The sequence below is a fragment of the Homarus americanus genome, unplaced genomic scaffold (assembly GCF_018991925.1).
Source record: "Homarus americanus isolate GMGI-L3 unplaced genomic scaffold, GMGI_Hamer_2.0 scaffold18032, whole genome shotgun sequence".
NCBI classification, from domain to species: Eukaryota; Metazoa; Arthropoda; class Malacostraca; order Decapoda; family Nephropidae; genus Homarus; species Homarus americanus.
The window spans coordinates 1-9141 of record NW_024735729.1 but is presented as its reverse complement, the minus strand read 5'-3'; the positions used below and the strand labels follow the sequence as shown (position 1 = coordinate 9141).

The following is a 9141-nucleotide window of genomic DNA, read 5'->3' as shown; positions in this document are numbered from 1 at the left end:
GACCGGCTCTCCTTGTCCTAGGTTTGGCACTTCCTGGATGAGGAATTCCAAACCCTTAAAAAAAACGGAACCTGCGCAGCCTAACGCTGACTTCCGAGACACAGCAAATGCTGCTCCTGGGGTCAGTTACCTCCTCCAGGAAGCTCCTTATCCCAGATACAGAAATGTCCGAATCCTCTAGAACGGAGATATAATGTTCCGAGAGTAAGGCATTTCCCAGAACAGACTTCTGACCCCCGTTCTAAAGGGGTGGGGGAAAGGGGACAAATGTAGTTGATGCTTCTTCAAATTACATTGGTAAGTGACTATTGTATAGATGACTGATGAAAAGAGACAATACACACAGACATTACACCAATACAGTACAGTATTCTCATAATAAACCATTAAAATCTTGCACTTTTCTTCTACAATTTCATTTCCATTTGTTTATGTTGGACTTGACAATGTCCATTCCAGTTGATAAAGGAGGAGGGCAACGATAAGAAAAAAAAATGTGGAGTCCCTGAACCTGACTGATGCCAGGTCCGAGGGCCAGGGTTCTCCCCCGAGAGGATCCTGACTCCTGGACATGCTGGTCCAAAAGCCATTTACCTCTTGGAAGAAGCCTCCTGACCCCAGCTCAAAAGGATAAAAAAAATGGTACCAATCTGCTTCAGGACCGGCTCTCCTTGTCCTAGGATTCAGTTTATCCTTGAAGAGGCACGCCTGAAGATCCTTAAAAAAAAAGGGAACCTAAGCAGCCTAACGCTGACATCTAGATACAGCAATTGCTGCTCCTAGGGCCAGTCGCCTCCTCCAGGAAGCTCCTTATCCCAGATACAGAAATGTCCGAGCCATAAACGCAGAGTTATAATGCTCCGAGAGTAAGGTACTTCCCAGAACAGACTTCTGACCCCCGCTCTAAAGGGGTAGGGGAAAGGGGTTCAGATGCAGTTGATAGATGAAATGCCCTTCATGTTGGGGTCAGCTGCAGTTGATAGATAAAACTATGGTGGTGTCAGATGACCCTCTATATGGTTGGCTCTGACAAACCTAACCTAGGATGTGGAAGAAACGAAAGAAATAAATCCAGTGCAGATTAAGTAGTACAAATCATTCCTTCACTCATAAAACTTCAGTCTAGTCTACGGTCCTCCCTCACTCTTTTTCTGCTTCAGTACAATAAGTCTTACATTCTAGTGAAGTTTTCCTCACTTATACATTACTTCAGCACAGTTTTAATTCACATCATCAGCCTTTTCTCTTGCTCATATTTCAGTATTGTCTTTAGTCATACATCCAACAGCTTTCCCTCCTTCACTGTAATACTCATCAATCATATCTCCGGCAGTTCCCCTATCCATTAACTTGGTAAAATACAGCCATTCCTTTCAATCAACTTTAGTAGTCTGAAGTCATACAACCGGCAATCCCTCACTCTGTACTGTACCAGGGAGCTATCTTTCATCGTAATGATCCACGGAAACGCAAGAATTTTAATCCCTAAAAAAATATTATACATACAGTACAGCATGTCCTTAAAATTCGTGGAGTTTGGGTCTCAAAACAGCTGTAAATTGCCAAATCCGTGAATATCATTTGCTGATGGGTTGAAGGGGGGGGAAGGTAAATTTTACTTGTGTGCAAATAAATGTATATTCCCTTCAAGCATTTGCCCTAGGACAATTACAGTGAACCCTCAAAAATCAAAACTAAAAGGAGGGACCAGCTGTAAAAATCTTCCAGCAAATGTACTAAACGTATAAAAACGATAAATAATTATATAAAAAACACCCAAAATACAGTACATAATATCCTAACTACTGGGGATAGTTATACAGACGTTTCCCTGTGAAAAAGCCATAATTTTCAGCAACATATAACTGTACTCACTCTGTACTCAAATGTACTTGGCTAAAGGACTAAAAAAAATTATCTCTAGTGCAAACTGTGAGATGTTTATACTCAATTTAATTGCTATCTTGCAAGGATTCCAGCAATGCAAGTTATAAGCCAAAAAACACCTTTACCATAAATATCCTATCACCTTCTAGCTGGGGGGAGGGGATGGTGGGGTGGTTTTTCAGGAACAGAACTCTTAAAAACTAGGGAATGCCGGTAGAACCTTCCTAATATTACAACCAGAACAATATTAAATAAATACCAGATAGTCCTTTAGGTCTACTTTACTTGCAGGTGCAGTAACATCAGGTTTAGTTAACTTTAGTTCCAGTTCACCTGAGGTCCAGCTCACTTTAGTCTAGTTCACATCAGGTCCAGCTCAATTCAGGTCCACTTAAGGCAGTGATGGAGAAAGAACCTGAAAATATTACTTAAGATAAAGTACTGCACTGTTACTATGTAAAAATTAAAACATGTACAAAGCAGCTTTCTTCAAAATTACTTCAATAAAAGTTTATTTAACTGAAGTGTAACAAAGTAAAAAAATAAAAATAAAACATCATGCCTTTTAAATTTGCAGACCTCAATTACTTGCGGATGATACACTGGATGTACCCAAGCATGTCTAAGGGTAGTTTTAAATTTGCTGGCATTTTCGCAGCCTGGACAGGGAGCTTTTCTTTACCTGTATTGCATACAGCTGCTCTCCTTCTGACGACAGGGTTAGGGACCCAAATCCAGGTTGTAAGTCAAAATGGCCATAAGTCGAAAATGCTTAAATACTACATAGCAAATCTAAAATGGGCATCTCTTTTTCTTCTCAACACCACAAAACTCTTACTTTTAAGCTTGCCAGCCATTTTAAAGTGAATTACAAACGAAAATTTTGTCAATACACAGCGCAATCACTGACGTTGGGACTCGAAAATACGTAATTTAACAAAATTTTGGTATGACCGAGGCAGGTCGTAAGTGAGAGTGGTCGTAAGTCGGGGAGGAGCTGTATATGTGTGAGTAGACACACATATATACAATACAGGTAAAAGAAATAATTGTCCTAAGGGCAAACACATACAGGGAAAATACATTTCCTTGCACACAAATAAAAATGCCCCCCGAATTTGAAGGGCATGCAGTATTTGCAAAGTATCATAACTGATTAATGATTAAATTCTGCTTTGAAAATGAAGCTAAATGTTATTAATATACTTAAAAGAAAACAAAATATGACTGAGAAACACTTTGTATTTACAATCCACATTAGGTTAATTTTTAGTTGAGTTTCAGCAATAGCTAATGTTCATATTTCTTGTGGCACACCAGGGCTGGAATATCAGTTCATCGCAGGTGTTAGTGATTTTATGCTTTTACGATACACTAAAACACTAACAAGAAAGTTACATCAATACCCACAGTAATAATGTGGCAGCTGCAGCTGACTAACACAACATGTGATGAGAGAACAATAAGAAATAAACAGACAGCCTCATTAAAAAGTACCTAGGGAAGACAGACTGAGAAATGTTGTGGATTTTATATAAGAGTTGCACATCACAAGTGTAGCTTTAAGTAATACTTGTAACCCAATGAGAACAAAACCCCAAATACGTGGGAGTAACTCTACAGTGGTCCCTCGGTTAACGAGCACAATCCGTTCCAGCATGTTGCTCATTAACCGAAACCATTGTTTCAATGGGTTTTTGGGTAATTGGTTCCAGCTCACAGAAAATTGCCTAAATTCAACAAAAAATGTAGAAAGTTCACTTACTTTGAGGTGTGTATGTAGAAGGCTCCTGGATGATGATGATGGGAATTAGAATGGGGATGGAGGAGAAGGGAGAAGAGAAGGCATTGGGGTGGAAGAGAAGTCACCCCATGGTGCCATTTCACCCATAAAATTTTAGTTCTCTTGGTGTAATTCAAGATTATTTTCTTTAAATCAACACTGCACTGCATAATATATTGTCAATATGTAAAATAAATTTCAAAATGACCAATAATTTGCTTGGAAACAGAAAAAAAGCATTTAGTTGAAGAGAGTCTCAAGCAATATGTTACCTCCACTGAAAAGAGAGAGAGACTAACGCCTGTTTGTGTGTTAACAGGCTGGATGGCGTGCCAGAAACTAGTTTCTTTACCTTCAATTATGTTCAATAATTGTTAAAATGACTAAAAAATATTAATATTAAACTTTTAAAATTATTGAATTGTATAAACTTCTTGATATTTACCTAAATAGTATGGAATTTAAGCCCTAAAACCGATTACTGTATTGGCGGACTAATACTACAGCTGGTGGACCGCCAAATGCAAGCGAAAACATGTTGAGGTCGGCTTGTAAAAAACTAGTTAATCGAGGGATTGCTCGTTAACCGAAGTTAAGAATCTTATGGAAGGTAACTCGTTAACCGAAATCTCGTTAACCGAGGCGCTCGTTAACCGAGGGATCACTGTACTAACACTCGAGGCTCACGCTCACAGTCTTCAAGAAGGACAATAATAGAAACTGAGCCAATTAGTGTTGCTGCAAGAATGAGACAAGTCTAGTAATAAGACTGGACTATTTTTACGTTTTTAGAGTACAATTATTGGTCATTCTGAAATTTATTTTACATATTGATAATATTTAGTGCAGTGCAGTGTTGATTTAAATTAAATACTGTAATCTTGAATTACACCAAGTGAACTTAAAATTTTATGGATGAAATGGCGGCATGAAGCATGGGGTGATTTCTCTTCCACCCCACTTCCTTCTCTTCTCCTTTCTCCTCCACCCCTACTTCTAATTCTCATCATCATCATCATCAACCAGGAGCCTTCTACACACACACCTCAAAGAAAGTGTATTTTATTAATTTTCGGTGAGCTGGAACCAATTACCCAAAAACCCATTGAAACAATGGTTTCGGTTAACGAACAACCTTCTGGAACGAATTGTGTTCCTTAACCAAGGGACCACTGTATATATAAAAACCAGGCATTTTCCTACAATAACTTAATAAGAAACATTGTACCATTACTAGAGTAATTTAATTAATATTCCCCAAAACAATAATTGACAACTCTGTTATGTACCTTTAAGTTTTACATATTTGATTGTTTTTATCTTAAGTATTTTGATGTGATACAATTATTTTGTCACACAGTACAACATACCCTGTCAATTCACGGATTTTTAGTTCGCAGACCTTGATTATATGCGGATGACACTCTGGATGTACCCAAGACTATCCAAGGGTAGTTCTAAAGTTGCCGAGATTTTCTGGACGGGATAGGGAGCCATTCGTTCTTGAGACAGTACTTTCTACCTGTATTGTATATACTGTATATACTTTTCTATAATTCTACCTCGTGTATAGGTCGACCTTAATTTTTGACCAAGAAATCATTTATTTATGCTATGCCTCGTGTATAGGTCGACTCAAGTTTTTGAGGGTAATGGCATATTTTATAGCATATAAAACTCATTTCAGAAAACCTTCACTAAAAACACTCTACAACCTATAAACTGAGGCTCGCCGTGCCAGAAACACCGAGCACCGAAGGCAAATTGTTTACCATTTATTATTATGGCACTTTACACTGAAACACGGGTAGTTTCATAAAAAATATCTCATATTTCCATTCAAGTATTTATTCAAGTCAACTAGGATAGAATATTATTGTAATACAACAGTTTTTTTTAACTGAAAACCATTCAAAAAGCGATTACGGTAACATCTTTTGAACAACGAAAGAAAATGAAAGTACAGTAATGGCAAAAAAAAAGAGATGGATTGGGAACGCTAACATATACGTGCACATTTAAGGATGCCGCGTCATTTATCTTTTTAAGAATATATACAAAAGATTCTTTATTGTTTATTACTGAATATGTATTTGATTTAATTAATCTTTATATATGCAAAATGAACAATACAATTCATTAATACTTAGAATATTAAAACACACAAGAGTATAAGAGACGACATTGTTGTCAGTGTTTACTTCCAATGTATACGTGTGCACTCAAGGAAACAGACATTTATCTTAAGAATATGTACGAAAGATCCATTATTGTTTATTACCGAATATGTATTTCATTGAATTAATGTTTATATATGTGAAATGAACAATGCAATTCATTAATAATAAGTAGAATATTAAAACACAAACGAGGAGACAAGACGGCATTGTTTTCGTGAGTGGCGATGGTTCTACATAAGAAACTGAAGAAATTAAGACCCTGGTTGTAGCTGTAGTGAACTTAATTAAAAAAAAATTATAAAATAATAATAATAATAATAAACGGTTTATTAATAGAGTTGCAGCCGGTGGCTGAAAATTTACCTGTATATATGTTTTAAGTAATGCTATTTAATGTTGATAAATGGAACACTAGCAGTAGCTTACCACTAATGGTAAAGAAATAAGGAGAGACGATTGGGAACTCCAACGTATGAACAGTAAGTGCGTACATGTGAAAACGTATCGTCATTTCTCTACATATGAATATGAGAGCAACACTTATTTACTGTTCATATATGTTTTAAATAATATTTACAAATGTAAAACAAATTCTATTCACCAATGGTGGTAAAGACTAAAACATAAGGACAGTCAATGAATATTGTGCGAGTTTTTACTCATGACGGTGTCATCAGGTTCAACTTCAACATAGACTACTGAACGCACGCTGTAAGGTAGGTTAGCCTATTGTAAGGTGGTGAGCATCATCTGCTGAAGGCACTCCACAGCTGTTCATTACTAATTGGTACATATTTTACGTTTCCATTGTTTACTGGCAGTAACCGGTAAATATATTTCATGTCTAAAACTAAAAGTTGCTCCTAGCCCTTCCTATCATGCACGGATTCAACCTAACGAAACTATTACCCATGAAAAGGTCGACCCCCAATTTATTGCCTAAAAATTTGGTCTTAAAACTCAAACTATACACGAGTATATACGGTATATGCGTGTAAACACACACACAAAACACATACAAATAAATAATAATTGGAAAATACTCTCTCAAAAAATAACAAACAAATTTATTAAAAATGTGAGTCTACCCTCAAGTCTGTGCTTTATTATTAAAGTAATAAAGCACAGACTTAATAATAAAGCACGGACTTGAGGGTGGACTCACATTTTTAATAAATTTGTTTGTTATTTTTTGTGAGAGTATTTTCCCATTACAGTATTATTTATTTGTATGTATGTGTTTTGTGTGTGTGTTTACACACATATATATACAATACAGTAAAAAGAAATAATTGTCCTAAGGCCAACACAAAATGAATATACATTTCTTTGTACACAAGTAAAAATGTATCCCCCCCACCCTCAGTCCGCAAATGTTATTCGACAGCCATTTTGAGAACCTAACCCCTGCGAATTTGGTGGGTCCCTCTGTAATCTTCCATCATATCTCCAGCAGTCTTCCCTATCCATTAACTTTAGTAGGTTAGGTTAGGCAGGGAAAGTTGATAAACTTGACCACCCCTGGCTCTCTTCCTTTCCACATTTAGACTTGTGCATCTCTTGACCTAACTGGTTTCCACCCTCCGCTCCATATACCTACGCCATATCTACCCATCTCTATGCAAAACTTTGTCAATATCCATCCACCTTCTTAGCTCTGAACAGGGCCTACTGTACTGTCTTACACCCTGTTATGGCCTTGAGTACAGATATGTTCAATTAAGAGTTTAGCTATTAATAACAATGGACTTACCATACAGCAGCAGGTGAAGTTTGTGTCCATCTCTGGTTAACTTCAGTTGGCTGGTTATGTTGATGATGCCACTTGGTGATGGTAGGAAAGTATTCTTCCCAGTGTCTACAGTGTCATACCTTCTGGTCCACTGCCTCGGGAAGATGTTGCATCATGTCACCTGCAAATGGGGATTCTTTCTTCAGTATGTTAATAAAGAATGGCAAAATAACCTATTCATAATGGACGAGTTGACGGTTCTGGGTAAAGACAAGAAATAAACTCTGCCACATTCGTAGCAAGAAAAGATGCAGGGGGCAGTGTAAATGTGTGAAGGCTGCTCTACAGTGTACTGCTCTATGCCTGTGTGGAGGCCTATGCGACCGAGCACACAGTGATATCCCCGTTAGCCGACACAATTGGTGCAGAGCACTTCCGAGGATGAGAGATTTCTGGGCGACGAGACGACTTTCTCAAACCCGGAAAAACTCCTTCTCCCCAGAACCTTTTCCGGTTACTGGGAAAAGTTTCAGTGTCTAAACTAAACATCCTGCACAGACAGACACTCGCCCACTTCCCCAGAATGTTTCTGGGTGCTTGTGAAGTTTTCCTCGAGCCTGAACTACCGGAATCCATTAATGCAGTTCTAATTAAGTTAGAAACTTCATTTCTTTACTATAATAATCCAAAGTAGTTTATCTAAAATCTATCAGACTTCCGGGTTTGAAAGATCCCAGCTAACGGAGAAATTACTGTTGGTCAATCTTGTATAGTAATGCAAAATTATGAACTGATTATTGGAGTTCTTCACCTATTCAACATCCAATTTAATTGTATTCTGTAGTATTTTGTATAACCATAAGTTGACACATTGCTGCCAAGATGTTCTAATATTTGATTATTAGCTGATTTAGGCCAAATTGTTAGTCATCTTGTTATTTTTTGCAGTTAATCTAATAACACAACAGTGATGATTTTTTTTACAACTATTAAGTATTTTCCCGTATGAGTGAGGTGGGAAATGGTTCGAGAGACTGTCATTTAATGGACAGGTGGCCAGATGACGATATATAATTTGTGATAAAGGCATTCCGGTTGCCTCTGAGGATTCACACCTATGAGAGATGTCCGTTTCAGTTTAATGTTGAATTCTGTTGATTAAAATTAATGTTTTTTACAGATTTGTGGTGTATGCTGTTAAAAACAAGTGTTAATGTTATTGATTTTTTGTTGCCTTTGAAAATATTTGCAATTCATAAAGCACAACAATTTAATATTACATGTTAAAAAACTGACTCATCAGCTCTTACAAGATGTTTATTATCTTTCAAAATAAATAAGATGTAATAATACAAGTTACCTATACAGTAGAATGTCGATTTAAAGCGATTCAATTTAAGGTTATTGACTTAAAGCGACACCCACAATTAAGGACAATGTTTTAATTTAAAGCGAATCTTTCCTATTTTGTGCGAGTCAATGTGGCGCATCATATTTTAAAATTTGCATCTACTGTTTCTCTGGGCACGCTACACTGTCCTAAGGGCACAGCTGTACTG

General features: G+C 37.0%; 1 long non-coding RNA gene across 3 annotated transcripts; it reads right to left on the bottom strand.

The window, feature by feature from the left end:
- Window positions 1–582: 582 nt before the first annotated feature.
- On the bottom strand, window positions 583–8028 carry LOC121871618. 3 transcript variants are annotated; one of them, XR_006089915.1, is made up of 3 exons: window positions 7604–7912; window positions 2147–2302; window positions 583–1040 (listed from the first exon to the last, which is right to left on the bottom strand). It is a non-coding gene; the product is annotated as an uncharacterized LOC121871618 (long non-coding RNA). The 3 variants fall into 3 exon arrangements; XR_006089917.1 differs by lacking the exon at window positions 583–1040 and adding an exon at window positions 1250–2022 and having other exon boundaries at window positions 2125–2302; window positions 7604–7928; XR_006089916.1 differs by lacking the exon at window positions 583–1040 and having other exon boundaries at window positions 1250–2302; window positions 7604–8028.
- Between the last annotated feature and the right edge of the window lie 1113 nt (window positions 8029–9141).